At 31.6% G+C, this 26,382-nt stretch overlaps 1 protein-coding gene across 3 annotated transcripts in view; it reads right to left on the bottom strand.

Annotated features, from left to right (window-relative positions):
- The window catches only part of LOC141459451 (uncharacterized), a 34,528-nt gene extending 15,772 nt beyond the window's left edge, over nt 1-18,756 (bottom strand). The window contains exons 1-2 of one of the 3 annotated variants that reach the window (XM_074138562.1): nt 18,510-18,756; nt 757-831 (exon numbers count right to left, since the gene is read on the bottom strand). The gene's annotated coding sequence lies outside the window, so the exon portion shown is untranslated. The remainder of the gene's footprint in view (nt 1-756; nt 832-18,509) is intronic. The other 2 variants (XM_074138563.1, XM_074138561.1) reach the window with 2 other exon arrangements.
- Nucleotides 18,757-26,382: the final 7,626 nt, after the last annotated feature.

Below are 26,382 nucleotides of genomic sequence, written 5' to 3'. Positions count from 1 at the left end.
CTTGGCGCTGACGACATTTGGGCGAAACAAGATCCTGACGTCATCAAAAGCTCGAAAAATGATATCTTGTCTAAGTTAGCAAACCAAGGAAAAAGAGGGAGGAAGGAAAAAAAAAAAAAAAAAAAAAAAGGATTAATGTAGATAAATATTAATATTACTGGAAAGTATTCTGCTTTATTTAATTGATTAATGTATTCTTTATTTGATATTTTGGTTGTTATTATTATTTTGTATTTTTTATTTTATTTTGTTTATTTATTTATTTGCTTATTTATTTGGTTTTTTTTTTTTTTCTTCACCATTGTAGGATGATCTTTTATTTCCAAGTTTTTCTTTTTAATTTTTTGGTTGTAATTTAATTTTGAACTAACGTGTTTTTTCTTTATATTTAATAACCCAATCTTGTAGCTTTTGTAAACCTGTATTTTGTTTGAAATCCCACTCCTTGCTTATAAGTTTTGTATTTAAAAAGCAATAAATACATTGATTGATTGATTGATTGATTCTACATCTAGAAAAGTTGGAATAACTGTAACTCACAAACACTTATACACTTGTACAGTTCTTTTCGCCAGACAGCTGTAGAAAAGCATAACTACAGTAGGTAGTAGAGATACCACAGAATCTCTTGCTAAAATTATGATATGGTAACCATGGCAGAAATGCATTTTTAAACGTGAGAAAAGTATTAGAACTTGCGTGTCATATTTAAATTGTTTCTATTTAGAAAATTTCTTTGTAAAGAGCAGCACTTACTTCTAGGCGAACATGAACTGGTGGTTCCTTGGGCTAGACCTGGTACTTGATATTGCTACAATCAGCTACGGTCATCTGTAACAACAGTACATAATATATTAGCTACATTATTTATTGAATTCATTCAATTCAAAACAATTTCTTTGCTAGTAAAAGCGAAGAAGCATGCTTGAACTTAAGGCAGAGTTTGGCCAACATTGCCAGTGGTCCTTTTGGTTAAAAAAGGTTGCACAGATCTGGTAAGATTAGGTAGGGATTATTGTCCGACAATTCAGTTTTACTTATTGAAAATGTTTTTGCGCTCGTAAAGTTTAAATAATCAAATAGCTTAAAATTCAGTTAGTATAAAATAACTCTTTAATGCTGTTTTTCAAGAAATTCTCGAACAATCTAAATAGTACCACAGAATAAAGCGACATTGTGATTACAGATGAGACAGAAAAGTTATAGGGCATCCACTGTAGAATTGGCTGTTTACACCTGATTTCCTTACTAATCAAAAGAGATTATTTTGTAAGCGACAATAGCTGGCAGACTACAGTTACAAGTGATTTGGTAATTCGATCGCACTCTTGGCATGTTGTGTAACTGAATAATAATTTAGTATGTACGGTCTGTTAAATCTACACATGTCTCTGTTGTCATCGTTCTACTATCAGTGCTCTGCTCCAAATAGTCCTATTTAATTCAGTTCTGTAATTTTCAACTATTCTTTGAAATAGATTATGCTGCCACAAATACTGTTTTAAAAAGTTCAAAAGGCCAGCTTATTAGTAAAGCTTTAAATGTAGTCAGTAGGCACTTCTTGGTCCACTGATAAAGACAAATGTACTGCAGTTGACCCTGACTAAAAACTTCATGCTTTGGGTTTCAACCAAGGAGATTAACTTGCTTAAATTAAATATATATAAATATAAATATATATAATAAAATAAATATTCTTTGAGGGATTAAGTGATGTTACTTTTTTATCTGTTAAAAAAAAGTTGATAGTAACGTACGTGCTTTCGCCCGCCTGAAAAAGTAGGCGATTACTTTTACTTTACTGCAGATTATATTTATGTTTTTGTTTTAAATATTTTTCAGTATTGTAGGCCAGCCGCTGGCTCTTCCCAATTCTCACTATGACCAATAAACTATTTGACCTAAGCTAGAGTACCAATAGCCAATCTTACCATTACTCAGAACAGCGTCTCGGGACAAATTCTTTAATAAATTATTTAATGTAATTTACATCAATTACGGCAGGGCCGTAGACGAGAAGACTCGCAGATGAACAAGAGGTAACACAAGTTTTTCCAAACAGTTTTGACCTTGTCTCACTTCCAGCAAGTCCCAACTCAGAATGAATAAAAATAATTAAAATCCTTTTTTCCAAATAAAAATCACACAGCTTGTAACCATAAACATAGCAACTAGTTCTATTGCCCAGTTACAGTATAATTTTAGAAGGCTACGTTTCCATGCGTTAGATGGAAGAATTTTTTCATCCGTACTATCGTTCGCTATCTCCGGTACTACCCAGAAAGAATCAGCCTGATTCATTGCTTATCAGCCACTTCCAGATACTTCCGTCTGGCTAAGCAGCACCTTAGTTAAGCTACTTGGAGCCACATACAGAGAGCTATATGGATCAGTGCTACTGCGCAAATGAATATCTCATAGTTGCCCTGGGGATAAAGCTACTTCTTTTTACGCTTCTAAAGCAATCTGCCTATAAGCCGATTTCCCCAGTTCTCTAAATCAAAACAATGTATTGGAGAGCGTGACGTTGTTCTTGTGACCTACTGACGCAACCTACTTCTTCTGCCATTCCAGATTCTATTAGTTTCCGCAGATCTTGCTACAAAGGAACTTGGTATTAGGCTGAATACAGTACTGAAATACGAGTATATTTCATGACTCTACTATGATTATTTTTGCCCGGAATAAGGTTTTTTGGACTTTAGAACAGGAAAAGTGATTTATAAAACTCTTTTTCTTTTAGTATATGAAATCTGATGTTCGGTTTATGTGTGTCCTACTGCACGCCAGTAAGGAGGCCGTTAAAATCACCAACCGCAACTACCAATTTGTAAAATGGGTGTATCTGTCAGCGTAGAAAGTGATCATAACTGCTAATTTAACATTCACAAAGTAGTGAACGTTGTTACAGTTTTACAACTACATATTGAGACTCATAGAAATAATGAGTAGCATCTAGCTCATAACAAAGATTTTTTTAACGCCTAGATGAACAGAAAAATAAGTTACAAAAAATTGTTTGCTTAGAATTTTTAGATTAGTAAAAACAAAAACTTGTTTACAAGTAGCTCAAATGTTAATAAAAGGGCGCCAGGTCATTGTAAAATGATGAGCGCCCTGAAAAGCTATTTAACCTTGACTTATAAAAAGTCTTATTGCCATCTTTTAAGAAAATGTTACAAGACTAAAGGAATTTTACTTTTTTCCTTTCTAAAAGCAACAATTATATAGTTTTTAAATCTATAACGCTATGGGAATGTTATTTTCTTTTATCAATTATTTTGTACACCTTCGAAGTTTGTAGATTTTATATGTAGTTTGTAGGCTTCGAACAATTCTTCGAATTTTATTAAATTACATAAAAGTTTTTATTTCTTTGATTTAAGGGCAGTAAGCCTTTTACGATAATCTTTCAAAAGTTCTTGACGATATTACTAAACAATATTTTAAAATATGAAAAGTACAATATATAACTATATAAATACATAATATTTATTTATGGACTTAAAAACCACCTAAGTATGCATAAATTGCTTAAATAAAACTTATTTAAATAGATAGAGTTATAGTTGTGCTACCTCTGGAACCATTATTGATACTTGTTTACAAGAACATAAATAACAAGGTGAAATTCTATATTTTAAATATTTAGCATTTTCTTAGGTCTACACTTCAAAATAGATCTCACAAGAGTGCAGTATGAATTCTTTATTACTGAGTCATCATTAACATTTTTCGGGGTACACTAAAATAAATCTAGTGTTTTATTTGTTATAAACTTTGGCAAATAAGATGTTTGTTAAATAACAAGTCATGTTTAATAACTAATCCTAGATCGCCGACCGAGGGACTGCCTATTCAATAGTACACCTTTCATGAAATAGTCGAAAGAATATTGGCCTAGTATTTTCATGGTAAGAATGTCTAGCTGAAACGTTCTTATGTCAATTTGTGAGTTACTATCTTCATGTTTATCTACATTATTACTAAGGTCATTTAATGTTTTAAAAATCTGTTTCACACTAGATCTCCCCTTATTACTAATATTTGTAGATTCCATAAATACTGAGTTATGCCTTCTTTTTGCTTTCAGTTCATTTTAAACTTGAAATCTGCGTCATTATACGTGTAACATTCGATTGGGTATATACTCGTAGACCCCAAACATATGAAACTTTCTGTGCTGGTGCATAACGGTGCTACCTCAGAAGTGAAGATAGTACTTGTTGCTTGATCTTTTCAACTACCATATATTCAAATTTATCAAAACCTATTTGTAACCCCTACAATCTAGACTGTGGTTAAATTTGTAAACGTTATAATGCAACTGTCTCAGGATATTACTAGTTGGATTGGATGTGCAATGTAGAGCCAACAGATAAAAAAATCACATTTGTTATTCTTATCTTTCAATAGACTTCTTTTCCATTGTGACAGTATAGGTCCAGGTAGTATTTGAAGAATTTGGGAGCTATACTATTGATTAGAATGAAATTTATTAGAAAAATTGCGAATTAGTAGAAAACTGATTGGCAGGAGGCTAGATTTCTCGAGAATAGCTCGGCAATTTTGATTTAACTTAAAACGCTATGATCACTTTTATTTCAAACTTTTCGTAAACTGTAGACATCAATATCCCATTAATACTCTCGCAAAGTAAGTTAGTAACACAGTTGGCTGGCTATTGAGAACTTGCGGCCATGTTAGACAAGACAGACAGACTGAAGCAACTCGACTGCTCGAAGAGCACAACTCCAGCTAGATTGTGTAAGAGAAGCGGTGCGTCACTGAAGCCACTTCCGCATGTCTGCACGTGACAGCCTACTCACGTGCACACCACTAAGTAATACTGACATTATAAAATTCAGTTATGCAAAAAATCTAATCTGTAGAATTTTATTAGAAATCTATTATGGCCAGTCTAATAACAAATAAAGAAATGTATTAAATTGTTGCACGAGATATTTGGTACAAGGTCGAGTTGGTAACCACTCTTACTTAATAGTTTTGTTAGTAAGTACAACTCTACACTAACTAACACACTATATTTCTTCTCTGTTAGTGTGGAGTACGACTACTTCTAATCACGCCATAACTGCATGTCTCTAAGAGGTATTGCTTGAAGTTTTCTCCCAAAAAAAAGTGCCAGAAGTGTGAGTGAGCATAATTCAACAAATAAAAATCTCGGATTACTCAAACATGAATTCTGATTGATACTACTGTAGCATTTATTACAAGCTATTAGGCTGAGATACTTCACAAGTTAGTTTTAAGTTAATTCACGATTTTATTGACATTCATTTTCTTCGTACATTCTCCTAAATGCCTATCAATTTTATGTGAACCCTTTTCTTACAAAAATTGTAACAATATTTATCATTATTTTTAAGGTTTCTTAGGGTATACAACGTTAAATACCTTCTCTAAAGTAACAGTTCATTATAAAGTACGGTTAAACCGCTCACAAAATATTAAAAGATGTTTAAAGCATTGCTAGTATTCAAAATTTGAAGAAAATCAGTTAAAAGTACAACTTTATGGAACAGGTTTCGATTTTGTTTGAAATATGCTCGAATACTGTTAAAACAAACTTAGTGCGTTAACTGTGAGATGCTATTAAGTGTGTTTGCTTACCACTTAAAGACAATAACTTTTATTTAAAACAATTTCAACAGTGTTTGATGGTGGCGCTGCTAGATGCAAAGGTGGTGTAACTAGAAGACCCAATTGCTTGCAAGTACGATTTATGGCGAGCTCAAACAACACATTAAGGTTAATTAAACATGTTCAGTAAAATTTAGTAATTGTAATTGTAGTATTTGCAAGTAAGAATATGTTGTTCGCATTATTTTTTTTGTTTAATGAATGAAGATTGCAAATGTGCAGTAAGGCCTGCCACAGAGTTCTCTTTCCATTGACCAGACCAATCAACAAGCTTTATAAACTCCTAGGACCTTAACAGTAACGTTAGATTGAGAACCAGACCCAGTCAGTGTCACAGAATCTTTTTTTCTAGCAAAGCAACAATTTTGGGCAAAGTCAATTGACGTTGATCACCAACTTATGCTGCCAATAAGACACAAAAAGATGAGTATCGTAGCTGATTGGCAGGTTGACAGCGAGTACATGACCAAATGTGCAGGAACACTACCATTGTTTGGCACCGCTGCACATTACCCAACAGAGTCAGTGGGGCAATCATGCAGCACAACATGTCACAGTAGTTGTAAGTATATTTTATGGCTAATTACTAGCTAATTAGACCAGAAATTAGTTGTATATTCTGTCAGTTTTGTAACAGCCCGTTTTAGAGAGCTGTTACATTACCAGGCAATAAAAATAGCTATTTTGATAAATAGATAACCTACAGAAAATACATGAAAACTAAGAATTCCAATATAAATTTTGTTAGAAAATGCACATGACTGGTAAATCTTCATACATTCAATTGCTGCAGCATGTTAAAAGAAAATTACAATTTTTTAAAAGTTGCTTTTATGAGTAAAGGAGTGGCATTTTTGTGGTATACTAAAACTACAAGTGATTTATTCTTTCAATATTGTTTTATTATATTTATTGTATTATATAAGTTAGTTATTTCAATAAGGTGGGCACTAAAAATGATTTTGTTTGGTATGATATGTATTATACACTTGGTCAGCGAAGGCAATCTCTAGTTGGAAAAAATATTTGCGGAGAAGTGGCAATTACAACTCTTCAAATAGCATACAGTAGTTAATTCTTTTGGAATCCAAAGGTAAGATACTCTTCTCCAACATATTGTTCGGCGTTAGCCTCACTAGATTTAAATCCTTACTCCCTATTTGTATTTATAATTTAGAGTGAAACTTGATTACGCTCACAGATAAGAGCACTACCAGTGCAGATATTTAGGCCAGTACTTCAGAATGTAGCTACAGCTCTTGCGAAATCACGCATATACCTTGTGTTGCAGTCACGGCCCAATTGTAAAAATATTTTATTTTGCAACAGTGTGCAGGTTAATCGGCAAACTGTTACAGCAGTTACCTGCAACAACGTTTTCTTACTGCAATTATTACATTTCTTATAGATTAATTTTTCTCACAACATTGAAATTCATTAGAAGTTTGTGATAGATTTGTGTACATTGTACTATGGTTCACTATAGAGGTAGGACAAAGTTGCAAGTACTCCTCATAGTATTAATGAGGTGTATAAAAAACAAATGACCTCGGAACAAAATTAGTTCCATGGATTAAATCCACGAAGTGTTGCACATAATGTTGTTTACAATCAAATTATATAAGCTTTTAGACTGTGTGGAAGTCTTTATACGCATGACGACCCATTCGAATAGCAATCAGTGATATGTGATATAAGTTGACTGCGCTCTATGTGAAATCTAAGGGCAAGATACCCTTCTTGATTAGCACATTGCCCGACGAAAGATTTAAAGTCAATACAATCTTAAAAAGTAATTAAAAGAGGCCTCAAATCTCGATGTTGAGGATTTACGAAAAGCTATTAGTGCTGCATAACTGTCATGTCCAAAGGCAGAGTTAGCTGCCTGACCATCTTCATGTTACAGGAAAAAGAAAAAGGGATAATATAAATCAGCTCCCATGAATTCCGACCTTTAATACCAACGAGTAGGTATAATGTACGGTTTTTATACTAAATTGCCCACAGTCATCGACTTGACTATCATTTTCTTATGACTTTGGGCTGTTCTGGACTGGAGAAACTCTAGCCGCATGCTTAAGGTTGCGCCTCAACCGGTAGAGGAGCCCCTAAATATTCGGTTTGTTTCTTTAAATTAATTAAGGAGACTTAATTAGAAGAAAACGCTGTAAGTATGCTTTGTACTTTTCTTTATTAAGTGTTTGCGATAAGATGTTCGCAGAGTTATCGTCTATGTCTTCTCGTATCTAATAAATTCAATTTATGTCAAGTAAGGTAAGCTATTGTTTATAGGATATCACTGGTTCTCAAATCTCATTTAATGATAATTTTGAAAGAATTTACTGGCTTAAGAAAGACCAATTATAGTTACACTAGCTGAGTGCTCAGAATTCCATATAATAATGTTAATAAATGGATATTAGACGCAGTGATAATTTATGGTGATCAACATAATTAATTAGGATTGTATCTCAACAGTTTTACTTACTTCGTGGAAAGACTGCATATTAAAAATATAATCTCCAAAAAGTGGTATTCTTTTAATTTAGAATTTCTCTTTTAAGTAATTAATTAGTAAGTGCAACTGACGCTAGAAAGCGCGAGCTCCCAAATTTGCAAACCGTGCAGAGATGAGACTTGGGAACATATGTATTTTACAACTCTTAGGTACAATTCAAATTCAAAACAAATAAGAGATATTTATACTCATCAAAATCTAATAATTTAATAAACTACTCAGATAGCCGCTAAATTTACAATGCATTAAAAAGCATTGCGTCATTAATGTTAAACTGTTTCCTGACTATCATACGATTAAGTAGCTACAAAATACGTCTTTAAGAACACAACGAAATCAAGTATCCTCATAAAAATGTATCGTCCGTAGGAAGGTTTAAATTTAGAACTACTGCCTGAGTAATCATACAACCCAGACCTGGCCTACTTTTTACCTGTTAAAAAAAAAGTTATAACTACAGAGAAAATGAAACCGGGATGATTGAAATTTTTGTACGCAGCGTTAGCTGATATAGGAGAAGAACATAAAGATTAAAATATAATGTTTTTACTTACAGCAGAAGTAAGCTTAATAAATGAGTAAAAAAAAAAAAACATTTTAGAATTATAAAACAAAAAGCGCAAATACTTTTGTTACATCCTAGAAGCAAAACGAGTATTAAAAGTTTTTGCTTCTAACAAAAAATCTTTGACTAATGTAAGTGTCAAATGTTATTATAATGATTTTGTGAATGAGCTTGATTTATGTAGAGACAAGGTTTGAGTTGGCGCAGAGGGTAGACAGTGTGCTGTATCGCTCTGTACAGAAGTGTGGGATGAACGTCCTGTAGAACAATGGCACATTGTCATGTCTCCTCCCTCAGATATTTTATTAAGAATAAAACAAAAAAAAAAGAAGAAGAAACAGAATGAAGCAGAGATGTGTGCTGCTCGCATATGTCCTTGTCTATCTCTAGCAGCTTCTCCAGCTGTCAACAGCACTATGCTCTGCTGGCATCGTACATCTTTTTCCCTCCAATGGCTATTGATATTGTCTATCAATGTGCATCCAGCAACATACGAGTATATATATAAAACAAATTTAACTGTTTTTATTCAAAACTTAAATTTCCTTATACAAATAGGAGCACAGTTTTTTCTAGCGAAGTATGGTATAACCAAGGCAGCCTTGAGTTTATTGTGCGTTCACCTATTTTCCTATTTTAATGGTGTTTGATGATGCTATTTCATTCATTTGTTTGAGTCATTTTTTTTTTGAATCTATAGTGTACAGCATAACACCTCAAAACTTCTATACTCTGGTGTTATAGCATAAATGTATGACTAGAAATCACCATTAATTGTACATCATAACAGAATAAGAATTCAAAAATAGTTGAAGCATCGTGGAAGAACAAGATTTCGATAATTAATTATTTGAGACTGATGTGATAGAACTAGTAGCGGATGAAGAACTACAGCAAAAAAAAAAAAATTAGGTTTAATTTGGTAAACTATACCAATTATATGTTTACAATCCTGATTTTGACCTGCGGCCATCTAGTCACCCGCGAACTTGGATAATAATTTCCTACAAAACGATCCTCTGGAATTGTTGATTGGCCACCAACGTGATAATCTACTTCTAGCTTAGCTTAAGGAGGTCTACGAAAGCTATCAAAAAAAAAACATTGGTTAGCCAAGAATTTTAATATTAAGTCTGTCCGATTAGAATGATCACTAAAATTGTCAACCTGTATTACCTCAAATAATATGGAATGATAAAAGTGAAATCCGCCAATGAGGAAGCAAGGTCTATAATTATAAAAAGAAAGTGATGATAGTAGTAACCAAATCTTTGGACTAATGTTTTATTTTGTATCTCCTAGCTTCCACTAGTATTACATGGGCATAATTGTATTATGTGTAAGAATGAAACACAAAATATATCACTTAATGAATATACTGCTATATTTTTAATTTTATTTGAATAGTATAACAGTAGTGTTCTATACTGAAACAAATTAATTTGCAAGATTACCTCAACACAAAATTCATGATTTCGATTTATACGGTATTCTGAGTTAGCCATCTTCTATGAGTATCAGATAACAGGTGTTCTTATTAAATTATTTGTTTTGTAAATTTATGCAACCTTATTAGTGAATCATCATCTTTCATCTCCCGCCCAACAAAAATTAGCTTTCCATTTAATCCGATAAAATTAAAATGTTTTATTGTTTTCATATACAGGGTGTCCCAAGCTATATGGATAACGACTTTTTCTCGGAAACTAAGATAGCTAGAAAAAAACTAAAAAATACGTGTTCCCTTAGTTTTTTGTTAGAAATCCAAATTTACTTTGCAAATTTTGTTCGGTGCTTCCAGAAGCGAGATACAGGCACCAACTCCATTTTTTCAAATGGGAAGGTGCTGTTTTTATTTCAGAAATGGATTCCTCTATTTTTTTAAAGAAAAATTTACTTGAACGGTTTTTTTCTGTGAGCGATATTTTAGAAGTAATGAATGAAAACATGATTCTTATAAGAAATGTCAAAATGATAATATTATAACGGTTTTTTGATTGAATAAGAAGAAAAGTACTATTTTATTATAAATTTTACTCCTCATTAATATTACAGATCATGCTCGAACTGGCCTCCACCATTAGAGATACATAGACATGCTCTTTCCTGCCAATTGCCCTTACTGCCAAAGAAATAGATTCGAATTTAACCAAGTTACAGGCATCTATTATTCTTTGCTTTAGTTCATCTACAGATGCAATCCTGGCTTGATTCTGATGCACCTAGATTTAGTAATGCTTTTAGATAAGCAGAAATAAGGAAAGAAAGAAAAAAGTTATGAATAATCACCTTGTTTTTCAGGTATCCCCAAAGGAAATAGTCCATAGGTGTCAAATCCGGTGAACGAGGTGGCCATTGAATTGCCCCCCGTGTCGATATAACACGCCCATCAAATTGCCTATCGAGATATCTCTTTACATGCCTGATGGTGTTATATCGATACGGGGGGCGATTCAGTGGCCATACTCGAAAAACAAGGTGATTATTCATAACTTTTTCTTTCTTTCCTTATTTCTGCTTATCTAAAAGCTTTACTAAATCTAGGTGCATCAGAATCAAGCCAGGATTGCATCTGTAGATGAACTAAAGCAAAGAATAATAGATGTCTGTAACTCGGTTAAAATCGAATCTATTTCTTTGGCAGTAAGGGCAATTGGCAGGAAAGAGCATGTCTATGCATCTCTAATGGTGGAGGCCATTTCGAGCATGATCTGTAATATTAATGAGGAGTAAAATTTATAATAAAATAGTACTTTTCTTCTTTTCAATCAAAATACCGTTATAATATTATCATTTTGAAATTTCTTATAAGAATCATGTTTTCATTCATAACTTCTAAAATATCGCTCACAGAAAAAAACCGTTCAAGTAAATTTTTCTTTAAAAAAATAGAGGAATCTATTTCTGAAATAAAAACCGCACCTTTCCATTTGAAAAAATGAAGTTGGTGCCTGTATCTCGCAACTGGAAGCACCGAAAAAAAAAAATAAAGTAAATTTGGATTCCTAACAAAAAACTAAGGGAAAACGTATTTTTTAGTTTTTTTCTAGCTATCTTAGTTTCCGAGAAAAAGTCGTTATCCATATAGCTTGGGACACCCTGTATACTTATTCACTAAAAATATTGACCCTATTTTCAATAACTCTTTTAATCCGTATTTGATAACACACATTGTGGGTTCAAGAAAATTATCTTTTTATTTAATTGATAATTTGGTGACTTAAGTCTGTATACTTTACCTGAACGGTTGTGGTTGGTATATGGTGTGAAAAAGTGTATGTTTCGATTCATAATTTTATTATGTGAGTGTGATTTTTTGAATTCAACCAATAGTTTTCCTAGTCCATTGTCAATCAAAATTTAAACTGTCAATAAAAACTATTTAGTGCATTAAATTAACTTCTTGAATTCAATACTTTGTTTTGATATTCAACCTTCAGACTATATTTTCTTTTAACTCAGAATTGCAGCAACTCAAATCCTTGTTATTATTAAGTAGTGTAAGTGGTAGATCATTACATTACACTAAAATGGCTCTATAGGAAAATCATACTTGAACTAACTGCTAGTTTCTATTTTACTACCCACAAAGATCAATATGCAAAAACAACTTCTGCATGTTCTGATCCAAAACATGTTTTCTCGATGAAAATTCAAAATAAAATAAAAAAAAACCCTGCATGATTGCATCACTTCCTCGTACAAAAGGGGTAAGAGAAAGTAAAAATAAAAAAATATAAACTAACTCAAATATTTAAGTGATTGGTTACGCAACAACAGGTTTAATTTAAAGATATGCTTGGTAAAGAAGTGCGTGAGGCTGAGAGAATGCGTGCGGTGGTCGCATACCAAGTGGCTGCCTGTACTGCTAGATTGTCACACTGCCAACGTTCCCTTCACTTCGGAATTACAATCAATTATACACTTAATCTGTCTGTAGAAACCAATGCCGAAATATGTCATCTCATTTTATGGCATTCAAATATATCTAGAGCTGCCGCAAATAGTGATTCAAAACTTCAATGCTAGGTTGTGTACAATAGAATGCAGTAGATAATTTCACAGATTAATTACAATTTCTTTTCTACCAGGATTGGTTAAGTGGTAAATGGACAAACACACTGGCTGACACCCACAGCATGCAATGTTTGCCTGAGATGGAGATTTTTGACCAGCTTGTGTCGTGTCATGTCTACTTTGAGCAACCGTTGGAAGCAATCGTTTATCTTTACGAGCCGATTGCATGTTAAAGCAATTGAACTGAGAAATTCATGTTACTGAATGCAGTTAACTAGGGACTTTAAATTAATTAAAATCCAAATTCAATTAGGACACGTTATTGTCGATCAAAGGTTTAGCAACTTATGGTCAAGTGTTAAATAATTCGATTGTCTCATGGATAGATTATTAAGTTTTCATTTATTTTGTTTAATTATTTTATTCCATCCTGTACAAGATATATTCAACAGGCAAATTGTTCTCTTTATACAAAATGTACAATTAGCCTAATTGCCTCACCGCTGCAGAGTTATGAGAGACCCCCACCAATGCTGGAACACTCCAGGAGCTAGAATCAGGATTGATGAAATTAGAAGATAACACGGCTATCGCAGTTTTAAGTTGCGTAATCATTTGTCAGGGTTGTTAGTGGAAGCTACAGGATTGGGATGACTGAATAGATGAGTGTAAGGCAAACAAGAGCGGATTATTAATTCGGGAATTTAAAAAAAAAATATGTTGAGATCTTTATGAAGGGTATCATTGGAAACTAAAAAAGAAGCATTGACGATACGTCTAAGGACTTCGATTTGGTAGAGGACACCCAGAGATCTACATCGCAATATATGTTTGTTCACTATAGAGATCGGTCCAAGTAGCCTTCTCAGTTGACTGTATCTTTATTTCTTCTCTTTTCAGTCGCGAATGAGGGTTCCAAGTTAGTTTTTTACCCAGGTAAAAAGTTTGACTTAGTTTGATGTTTTTTAAAAAGTATTAAATTTTACTAAAATTATAACCAAAAAAAGATCAAGCAATATACTTATTTTTAATAATGTTTTTTTTTAATTCATGGCTGTGACTTTTATTTTATTTTTTTACGCTTGCACTACTAGAGCACTTTAGTCTAGAGGTATTCCTAGAATGTACACAACCTTGAAGTTTACAACGTTACGTTTTTTCGTGCAGTTGTTGACGATCAACAAAAACTTATCTGGCAGTTTAAATGCTATTATTAAACCACATTGTATTGTATTTATTGCTGCACCTTCAACATTATTGACAATATATTTGCAAATTTCCCTTATTCTAAACAGAGCCTGTAAGGTGTCGTCTAAGTATCTTTAGCCAATTTAAAGAGAACCACTTAAAGTAATTATCAAAATTAAGCCAACACGTTTTCAACGGGAAAATGAAAAGATGTTATAAGATGCACATATTTAACATCCATCACAGTACGAAATATGTACACTAAATATTCAGAAATGTGAGTTCAACCCAAACTGTTGCTTAAAGTTATGATTTTTATTAACAAAGTTCATCTTACATAAATTAAATACTGCTTAATTCAAAATAAATGGATGGATTTATAAATATATTGTATATTAAGATCTTTTTGTTTGCTTCAGTTTCGCTGCTTTATCATTCTATATGTTTCTTCTGAACTCAAAGCTAGTTTTTGTTTATTCTTCAAACCAGTGCCATCTTATCTTATTTCTATCTATATACCGTTAACTAACTCTCAAAATATGCAATAGATTTGTTTTCCCCACAATAATATCTCTACAAAAAAAAAGAATAACGAATTAAAAAATTCTACTACTGTCTTTAGATTAGCTCTTTTAAGGAGTAAATACTTGGATTTGTGTAGGTAATCATTATTATTATTGTTAATACCAAATTTTGATCCAGTATGTCTTCTAGGTCCATTAATTTTAATAATTCCTTACAAAAACATATACTGGTCTTAATGTTATATTTTACTTCTTTTTTTTTTTGTTTCTAATGTTGGTTAATTGATATAATTTGTAATTATTTTCCTTTTTCCTTGATTTTCTAAATTTATTTTTAGTTTTTAACATTTTGTCCTGATAAATGAGCAAATTTTTTGTTTGCATTTAACTCTGAAAACTTAGTTTTATTTTATTTAGATTGCTTTTTATGATTAAATTTAATTGTGAGCCAACATGTGTACATTTCATTAAACAAGATTAATTTTAACTAATGTTACACAAGAGTTGATACAATACAATTCTGTTAGCACTGGTTAAAAGATTTATTTATCAAATTTCTTTTCAAAGCAGTTTTATAGATATGTAAGTTGCTGATAAGTTAACCAATACCAAGCTACACAAATCAAGGTGCTTTTTAAAATTAGAAATAATTTGGTTAGGACTAATGAGGCGCATGATTGTATAAGTAGATATTTCGTAAGGGCATTGTCTGAATATTGGGACGTGGGAAGGCAAAATGATAATTATCTGCGTAAAGACATACTACATGCTCATGTCTGTGGCCGTAGGCTTTATAGCATGCTCTTCCAAAGTGGTAGTCTTTAGGACTGTCCTGTGCGCATGTCACGCCAGTGAAGGTCTCTTTGTTTAGGCGAAGTTTTTTCTTCCCCCAAAAAAAAGAAAGCCTGGAAGTTCTTTAAGGCTGAAAAGACAAGAAGCCTCATATCCAACAATTCACTACATGTTTCAATCATTCTCCCTCTCACAACCATTACACCCATCGGTATTATTTAAGTGACGAGAAATTTATATTAAAGTATGTTTGTGATCCGTTTTTAAGTTACTTACATTTTCGTTTCTGGATGCTCCAATGTGATTAACCCAATGTATTCCTGGATACTTTTTCCTAAGTTTTTTAACAGGTTGATACAGATTTCTGGATTAAGGTAGCAGTGTTATTTCTTAATAGACTATTGTTATTCTGCTATACTTAATTCACTCGATCTCGGTTATCGGTCAGTAAAAGTTCGTGTTGCGGAGAACATGTAAGATAGCAAGAGCTTTTGATTGGTTGTTAATGGAAACGCGTGCTGACATCGGTTTAGCAAACCTCACCAAACATTTAAGCAAAAAACACAGCTCTTGAACATTCTAAATTCCTAAAGTTGTCTGTAAATATTTTCCTGGTTAGCTAGCCTTATCTACAAGAACATAAATAAATATGCTCAACAAACGTGGTTATGGTCTTGAATACATAAACATTGAATACAGATACCACCATAATTTTGCAAACTCTGAAATAGCTTCATCTTGTTGAGCAAGTGTATGTGGCGGCAAAATAATTCGAAATCTACCAAATAAAAACTGGGATGAAACAATCCTCCGACTAACTTTTACAATTCCTATCGTTGTAAGTGGAAAAATTACTTTGTTATAAATTACTAGCAGGTAAGTAAATTGATGATCCAACCATTTTAGATCATCACCGTTAGTTTTTGAACAATAATTTTGTTAAAAAATATATCCACCATTCCAAAAATAGCCAAAAATAATTAGTTTATCAAAATGATTACAAAATTAAAGTGATACATTTTCATGCAAAGTTTAATTAATATAGTTTTGCGCCATTTTTAATATACTTAAACTTTGAAAAAATATTCTCTTCATATTTGAAATTCGAGCAATACTTTTAGTATCGCTTATATAAATGATAAAACTGAGCATTTTTCTGATAAATCTCTTTAGAATTATTGTGTTTTATGGTTGCACAATTAAAATACAAAAATCCAAAAAAAATGTTTCAAATAAACATTATATTTTATAAATATTAATAAAAATATGAAGCTCGTTTGAATTAATAAATATAATTATCTGAAATATATTTGGTATTTCGAAGTGAGAAAAAAATACCAGACCATGCGCTTAAAACGTGTTTTACAAATTCACAAGACCCTACAACGTGTATTTTCTTTATCAGAAATTGGACACAATCCTAAATAAAGACTCTTACAAAGACTAGAAAGAGAAGAAGCTTGCTCCAGTCATTGTAGAAAACACAAAACCTTAAAAGATCATACAGAAGATTTTTATACATTTAGTCAAGTGATTGTCTTCAAAAGAACTCAATATTTTTAGCGATACATTTAATTTTTAATCATTATGTATATTGTGCCTGTGATTATTTTGTACATAACACTAAAATGGCACCTTAGAGAAAAGGCTAATCCCACAGAACTACCCAAAAATACATTATCTTAAGAAAATATTTTTAAAAATAATTTATAGATTTACAGATTATGAGGTCTAGTTTATCTAGAAAATCTCAAAAACTATTAAAAATCCATTTTACTTTCAGAAAAAAAATTTGGATCGCTAAGTTATTGCAAAATTCCTATAGTTTTTCCCAAACATGATTCATATAAGGTTGTGACCTTCCAACGATTTTTGTCTTTTTAACTGTGCTAAACATTCTACGCAACATACACATTTATATTCACTTGAAGATTATATTAAAAACTACTTCTTCAGATTCAGGGATCTCTAAATCGTACATTTTCTAATGAAAATTCAGTAAAAAAAATTTTGATAGCACGAAATATCTGCTCTGCTTAAAATAAAAGTAAAAATAAAGGTGGCAGTGGCCGTCAAATTTAATCGATTTAATTACCATTTCATTAAAATGTAATTCTCACTTTCCTTGAAGACAATATTTTAAAACGTTGTATACATACTGCACACATAGAGGTCTACCACTATTATTTGGCACTTTACTTTAGTAGGTTCTGGGAGGTAAAGGTAAGAAGCTCTCCTCTAAATTGTCCACTCTCAGTGTATTAGACGGTTATAACATCTGTATCATTAATTTATAAAAAAAATTGGCTTTTTGTAGATTTTTCTATTCTGGGTATTTTACCGGTAACTCTTGTTTGTAAACGGTAAATCGTAGGCAGTTTAAATTTGAAGTTTGGTTTAGATACCGCCAGAGGATTAGGTCATTAATTTTCTAGTCAAAAATCAGTTTACCGGAAATGCTATTTCATTTAGCCAAACAATCGGAAGTGCCAATTGATTGAGTCAATCCAAGAGTGACCTAAAATTTTGGTGGTGATACTGGGTGAAAGATGGTTATTACCCTTTAAAATGTTACACTATTGTGTTTTACGTTTCTAATTATTTTGTAACTTAATTGAAAATCAAATTTGCGGTCATAATAAAGTAAAAAAAAAGTCACATTTATTTATTTATAAAACATTTAACAGGAGAAAATATTTTTTAAAGAGTTTTTGAGTTCATTTTTTTGTTTTAATCATTTTTAGTAAATGTGTTCATGGGCGGTTTTAATATTATTAAAAAAACAGTAAATACAAAAAAAAAATACAAATTTTTTACTTATATTTCGTTTTAATTCCACTAGGGGTCGCGAAGATAAAATTTTGGTTTAAATCGATTAACCGGAAGTTATATTGAATCGATTTTACAGTTTTTGAGTTGTAAGTTTATAATTTTTTTATATTTTTTCAAGGAAAACTGCTCCAACGATTAGTTTTAAACATCATTATTCACAATATAAACGTATGTCTATCACTTTTATTTTAAATAATTGTCTGTAAGAAATTCTTTAATCGGTGTTGTTAAGCAGAAATGAAGATTGTTAGGATGTTTAGCTATTCGCAACTTTCTAGGCAAAGGAGTATCTGCTGGATGTCCCTACTTAGGTACTACTGTTTCTTTTAAACTGGTGGATTAACTTTCTTAGAGAAGATTGAGTAGCGAGACCTGCGAGATTCGAGAGTGAAAGTGTGTCGGAACTCACCAAACTGCGATCTGTCCTGGATCCTGTGATGGTCCACTATTCTCTGTTTTGGGGAACGCCAAGAGATTTCACTTTCAATTTGCTAGTTTCACTCGTGTCTTTTTTTTTTAATTTATTTTTTTTTTTCCAAAGTTTCGAAACCAAATATGCTGCTTTACTATATAACTGTGAACTTCTAAACACTGTTACACTCACTACACATGAACTCCTCGTAAAACAGCCGCAGACAGTAGCGTACCTATGGAGTGGGGCGCCGGGTCTTAAGGAGGGGAATAACTCCTTTCTCTTTCAACACAAGGCGATCTATGCGTCCCTAGACCAGCTCTCTCCCAACTTTACAGATCTTATGACCCTAACTATAGCCATAAGATCAGTCTACTCACAATTCTAACAGGTTTTTAAACAGGAAAGTGGCTCTTTTAAACTATCATATTTTATTTAAAACAACAACAAAGATTCTTTAGAACTTTCGGACGAATTACTCTCTCTAAAGTACCACACGAACACTACAGTATGAACAAAATACAGACAGATAGATATAAACTTAGTACAAAAATATGATAGTTTCAAATGGGGCTTCATTGATCAATAATTCCATTTCTACAATACAGGAGAGAAATCAAGTTGAATCTCTGTCAAGATTGTTCTTTCCAAAACTACACACCACTTTGTATCCTAATATTAGGCAGTCTCGAATTGTATGAAATTTTATCCAATCGTAGGCACAATCTATCATTAAACTTAAAAGTATAAATAGTAAAGTATAAGGTACACAAATCAGCAAGTACTTAACATTAATACTTCATTGACATCATTAGAGTGATTTTACTGTAATAAATTTTCAGTAATATTTTTTAGAATTTATTAGACGAAACAGACCCTAATACAGCCAATTTTTCATGTACAAAAGATATGTTCAAGTAGCACACCATTTAACTGAGATTGATTATAATATCTAATAATCAACAATAATCAAACTATTAATCACAGATTAAAAAGAAAAACGTTATAAAAAATTATGAGGCTCAAAAATCCAAAAACTTTAAAAAAAAAAAAAAAAAATTGCTTACACCATCATACACCAATAATTTTTGTTTAATTTATTAATTTTACAAATAAAAATAGTAGGTTTAAGTTATTTTTTCTACAAAAGTGATTGTTACTATATGTAGTAGTTATTTAAAAACGTTCTTATACTATACAAAGAGAGATATAGGGGTTTGAAATTTAAACCATTTGCAATAACTCCCAAGTTTATCCTTCTATATCTCAATAACTATTATCATTAAAACATTGTTATTTATAGCAGTTATAGAGGAAACCATTCTCTACAATTTGGTAAAGAATTCACTAAAACCGGGACAATAGAAAGGGAGATATAGAGGTTTGAAATTTGAACCATTTGCAATACCTCCCAAGTTTATCCTTCTATATCTCAATAACTATTATCATTAAAACATTGTTATTTGTAGCAGTTGCAGAGGAAACTATTCTCTACAATTTGGTAAAGAATTCATTAAAATCGGAACAATAGAAACAGAGATATAGAGGTTTGAAATTTGAACCATTTGCAATACCTCCCAAGTTTATCCTTCTATATCTCAATAACTATTATCATTAAAACATTGTTATTTATAGCAGTTATAGAGGAAACTATTCTCTACAATTTGGTAAAGAATTCACTAAAACCGGGACAATAGAAAGGGAGATATAGAGGTTTGAAATTTGAACCATTTGCAATACCTCCCAAGTTTATCCTTCTATATCTCAATAACTATTATCATTAAAACATTGTTATTTGTAGCAGTTGCAGAGGAAACTATTCTCTACAATTTGGTAAAGAATTCATTAAAATCGGAACAATAGAAACAGAGATATAGAGGTTTGAAATTTGAACCATTTGCAATACCTCCCAAGTTTATCCTTCTATATCTCAATAACTATTATCATTAAAACATTGTTATTTGTAGCAGTTGCAGAGGAAACTATTCTCTACAATTTGGTAAAGAATTCATTAAAATCGGAACAATAGAAACAGAGATATAGAGGTTTGAAATTTGAACCATTTGCAATACCTCCCAAGTTTATCCTTCTATATCTCAATAACTATTATCATTAAAACATTGTTATTTATAGCAGTTATAGAGGAAACCATTCTCTACAATTTGGTAAAGAATTCACTAAAACCGGGACAATAGAAAGAGAGATATAGAGGTTTGAAATTTGAACCATTTGCAATACCTCCCAAGTTTATCCTTCTAAATCTCAATAACTATTATCATTAAAACATTGTTATTTATAGCAGTTATAGAGGAAACCATTCTCTACAATTTGGTAAAGAATTCACTAAAACCGGGACAATAGAAAGAGAGATATAGAGGTTTGAAATTTGAACCATTTGCAATACCTCCCAAGTTTATCCTTCTATATCTCAATAACTATTATCATTAAAACATTGTTATTTATAGCAGTTATAGAGGAAACCATTCTCTACAATTTGGTAAAGAATTCACTAAAACCGGGACAATAGAAAGAGAGATATAGAGGTTTGAAATTTGAACCATTTGCAATACCTCCCAAGTTTATCCTTCTATATCTCAATAACTATTATCATTAAAACATTGTTATTTATAGCAGTTATAGAGGAAACCATTCTCTACAATTTGGTAAAGAATTCACTAAAACCGGGACAATAGAAAGAGAGATATAGAGGTTTGAAATTTGAACCATTTGCAATACCTCCCAAGTTTATCCTTCTAAATCTCAATAACTATTATCATTAAAACATTGTTATTTATAGCAGTTATAGAGGAAACCATTCTCTACAATTTGGTAAAGAATTCACTAAAACCGGGACAATAGAAAGAGAGATATAGAGGTTTGAAATTTGAACCATTTGCAATACCTCCCAAGTTTATCCTTCTATATCTCAGTAACTATTATCATTAAAACATTGTTATTTATAGCAGTTATAGAGGAAACCATTCTCTACAATTTGGTAAAGAATTCACTAAAACCGGGACAATAGAAAGAGAGATATAGAGGTTTGAAATTTGAACCATTTGCAATACCTCCCAAGTTTATCCTTCTAAATCTCAATAACTATTATCATTAAAACATTGTTATTTATAGCAGTTATAGAGGAAACCATTCTCTACAATTTGGTAAAGAATTCACTAAAACCGGGAAAATAGAAAGAGAGATATAGAGGTTTGAAATTTGAACCATTTGCAATACCTCCCAAGTTTATCCTTCTATATCTCAGTAACTATTATCATTAAAACATTGTTATTTATAGCAGTTATAGAGGAAACTATTCTCTACAATTTGGTAAAGAATTCACTAAAACCGGGACAATAGAAAGAGAGATATAGAGGTTTGAAATTTGAACCATTTGCAATACCTCCCATGTTTATCCTTCTATATCTCAATAACTATTATCATTAAAACATTGCTATTTATAGCAGTTATAGAGGAAACTATTCTCTGCAATTCGGTAAAAAAATCATTAAAATTGGAACAATACAAAGGGAGATAGAGAGTTTTGAAATTGTAGTGATTGGAACCATAAAAATTTAATCTTCTATATCTGAATATTTATTATCTCTAAGGTGTCGTTAAATTGGTACTTGCTGATTTTTGTATCTTTTGTCGTTTAATCAACCATTTTGCTTAACCTTTAAAATTGTTGGTTTTTGCTAAGGTGTCCTTATAAATATTGATAAATTGGCACTTTTTTTAAAAATCTATTCTGAATTATTCTTCTTCGTTGCCATTTTTTATGCTCTATTCTGTATAGTCACATGACAAGCACATTAAAATAGAAAAGGAGACAGTTTTGGTCTATTACTGTAGTTATTTGTTTCACGGAGTTAAAAACGAAATTTCAGTTTTTAATTAATCTTTCTGAAGTATACGGCAGCACAAATTACACGCAGTTAAAACAAAAAATAGATAAATACTTGTAATAATAATTCATTTCTAAATTTTCACCTAATGTACTATAGATTAGAATACTAGTAAAATATTTGTAATTAGTTTCATCTTGCTTCAATCTATCCAGATAAAAATAATCATGCATAGTAATTGCTGACAATCTAAAGCGATTCATAAAACTTTGCTCAAAATGTAACAAACGTGCAATCAACCAACACTAGCCGGGTTAACAATTATTTAGGGCAATTTCCATTGTAAATGCGATCTGACCAACCTATCTTACTTGACTGTGCTGGAGAATTCTCCCGGCTTCAGACAGTTATGAATGAGTTTAATACTTAATATTTTTAATATTTCCATAATTTTATTCGCTGACTAAACACATTTGGTGGATGTTATAATTGTTGTAAATGGTAAATTAGGGCTGCCTTAACATTTTGATAACATAGTTAATATCATTATGATGTTTAAAAATTGGGCTGTAACAATAATAATAATAGTTTATTACCCAAGAGATTACATATAATACAATTTTCCCTTACTATTACAACATGGTTTAAGAAACCGATTGGCCTTTTTATTTTTTATTATTATACATTAAGAAATACGTGAACATCAAAGAAAAAGAAAATGAAAGTAATGAACACTTTCTAAAGTAAATTATTATTCTGCATAACTGTAATTTACTCGAATATTGTTTGTAAAATAAACAGATGTGAGAAAACTGAGATTACGTCGTGGTACATAAGGTAATAATGCCAAATACCACGAAGAGATGTCCATTGTAGAAAACTAATATTCTTAATTCCACTAAAATATCAATTAATTAGTAGTTGTAGGCAGAGTCAAACCAATCGAATCGTATTTCCTGGCTCCTGGGAGCTCAAGGTCTCCATTTTTTTTTGGCCATTATCCGCTTCTTTTTTTTTTAAATTTTCTTTAAATTATATCTAATATGTTATTGCTACTGAATAGCCTACGCCTTCATGTAAATGAGATTCTTCCGCGGTTGTCATTCAATAGTTTTGCTTTTACCCATTTCATCCTCTGCTACACTCTTATGTAACTCTTCATTTTGCTTTTTATAATTGGTTCACCGTCTTGTAGGGAAGAAAGGATCAGGCTGATCTTTCGTCTTACATTGAATACCACAGTAGCTAGGTTATCCATTCAAGCTCAACCAATCTTCTCTTTTGTAAACATTACTATAACCACTATAGTTCAGAATTGGTCATTGTACCTCTCAAGAGCTAAAAATTACTTGGGAATTAATTAGAATGATCGTTTGCAGTTTGATTTTCGAAAATATAATTTTAGATTGTCATCGCAATTGTGACTATTTTCCCGTTTAAAATGTACTATTGCTAGATACTATCATGAAATTCGCTGCTTCTCCATTGCAAACTACTCCATCCACCGAGCTGTCTATATAGAGGTGTATCTACAAGTATTTTTGATAACTTAAAATTTTTGTTGAGAAATTTCTCATAGCTGAGCATATGACTGTACATTCACATATTTAGTTTTTTTTTTTTCTAATTAACTAAAGAAAAACCACAGATCTAAACTCGTTAGGCGAAAATCATTTCTTTCGAAATTGGTACCTAACACTCATTTAACATCATATTCATTTTTCTTCTTTTTATTTTATTTTATTATTTATAATGTAAATTTTATATTTTTTAATATAGTTCTTAATTAATTAATTATTAAATTACACGTTTGCAAAAAATCGTACTGGATTTGATGATTCTGATCAAATATATTCTTATGGTAGGTGAATTCCTTTCATAATGCTGACGCTGTTTTGAGGCCTACTTTTTTGCAATTAATCAAAGATTTCTGCATCAATTTTTAAAGTAACCCCTATGCAATTGTATACCTTTCGAAAGGTGTTTGTATATAGATGTTTTTCATGAGGAGTGTACGTTTAAAACATATATAATATTTTTGAGAAAAATGAAGTCAAAGTTTTTAGAAAAAATTAGAAACTTGCTATTTCTTATGTTTGGGCCTCAAAATGAAACACTTGATATTATTATTTTGAAATATGAATTAGCTTATTTAAAAGGAAATTTAACCTTCTTTTCAATGAGCTTATTGAAATTGCTGTAGCTTTAGTAGTTTAAGAAATATAGGCAAGTGTTTGCTAAAAAGTAGTAGTACCTTGAAAAAACATAAAATTAAAGATATCTATAAAACGGAGCCGAATCGGGCCATAGTTTATATAACATTTTTTGTTGCAAATGATGCCCAGAATCACCTTCCGAAGTTTCGACCACTCCTCCGTATACACCCTGTATACTTAAATTTGATTATCTTCTAATTTAAAATAACACAGTTTTGCCACCTCTCTTGTGTTGGCCCACAGTGTCTTGCTTACCGCCTTCCGACCGCCATCAGTACAGAATTCACTTTTTTTAGCAAGGTTTTCGCTTAGGACTATGGTGGACAAGCGGCCCATTAGCGGACAAGTAGCCCTGTCTAGGTCACAAAGCACCATCCAACATGCTATAAAACTAAGCGGAAGGAAATGAAGTAAAGGTTGTCCACAAAGCTTAACCTTCTGTAATGTGTAAGAACCTCCTTGCTGCGCGAACCTTGGGCACCACTAGTTCACCTAGCGGGGTCCACACCCTAATTATTCTACTTCCTCACAATAGACCAGTTATACCACTCTATATTTGTAATTTTACTGTTCCATTAGGCCATAGTCGTCTTTAGCTGCATTTCCTGACAGCCTTACTTTGTTGTTTACATGAAATCGTGTTTTAATCGGAATATAAAAATTGCACAAAAGAATTCAGTGATTTTTAAAAACTTGTCTAAAATATTAATGAACATTCAGTATTGAAGACAACGTTTAATTTCCATAGAACCGTAAAACATCTGAAAATTTTTGAGAAAATTCGCCTACTACTCGGAAAAAACATTCAATAACAATCCCGCTTGTTACTCTAATAATTTTCTTTCATATGTAGAACTTGGGCAACATTAATTGAGATCTATTAATTCACATATTATACTGATATAAGTAAGGAACGGATTTTTATGTATTTAAAAATGCCAAATATTTAATTAAAATATGCATTTATTTTCGTCAATTATGTGGAAAATATGTGATTTTCTTAAAATATTTTCTGGAATATTTAAGTAAAATGGACATTTTTTTTTATGAAAATGGAATTTTTTTGGGGGGGGGGCAAGTTATAATTATTTATACAAGAAAAGAACATTTTTACAATTTATAATAATTTATTAGGAACAAAATAATTTGTTTTTACAAGTTATAATGATTTATACAACAAAGAACATTTTTACTATTTATAAAAAGATGTGTTAAATTTTCAATTTTGAAAACTTCACTCTTCGAAATTGTTTGCAACCACATGAAATTTCAAATGTTGGAACGTAAAGTGACGACGATCTGGGCGTAAGATGGATTTGTAACGACTAAAAGATCGTTCAACATCTACAGATGTTATAGGTGCCTTGCTGAAAGAAGTTATCTCGTTGGTTGTAAAGGGTACACGATGTTCTGAGGTGACTTCTGTTCCTCAGATGGTCTCCCACCTTTTGTTCTTGCTCAGTTCTTCTACCAGTTTTGATCTGATCAGATCTCCCTTACTCCCAGGTATTCCTTCCACCTTTTCGATGACTTTTTTCACGTTGGACACGTTTTCTGTCAGTCGAACATTTTGGGACTCAAGTTGGGTAATGGCTTGTGCAAGAAATACGCAATTGTCAGAAATGAATGCAAGGTCGTTCCTTAAATTAGGTTTCTCGAATAAAGACTTGGCTGTATTTATCGCTACTGCTTCGTCTTCGAGATGTGAAAGGAATTTTGGTTAGTGTATCTTTATAGATATCTTCCAGGTAGTTTTTCCGCAGAGTGCTCTCGTCATGCATTTTTTTCCCAATATAGGTCTCTAAGAAT

The sequence above is a fragment of the Rhodnius prolixus genome, unplaced genomic scaffold (assembly GCF_049639745.1).
Source record: "Rhodnius prolixus isolate KJV_2025 unplaced genomic scaffold, Rpr scaffold_11, whole genome shotgun sequence".
Taxonomy (NCBI): Eukaryota; Metazoa; Arthropoda; class Insecta; order Hemiptera; family Reduviidae; genus Rhodnius; species Rhodnius prolixus.
Note: the sequence above shows the minus strand (reverse complement) of the source record. Positions and strands in the feature narration are given on the sequence as shown.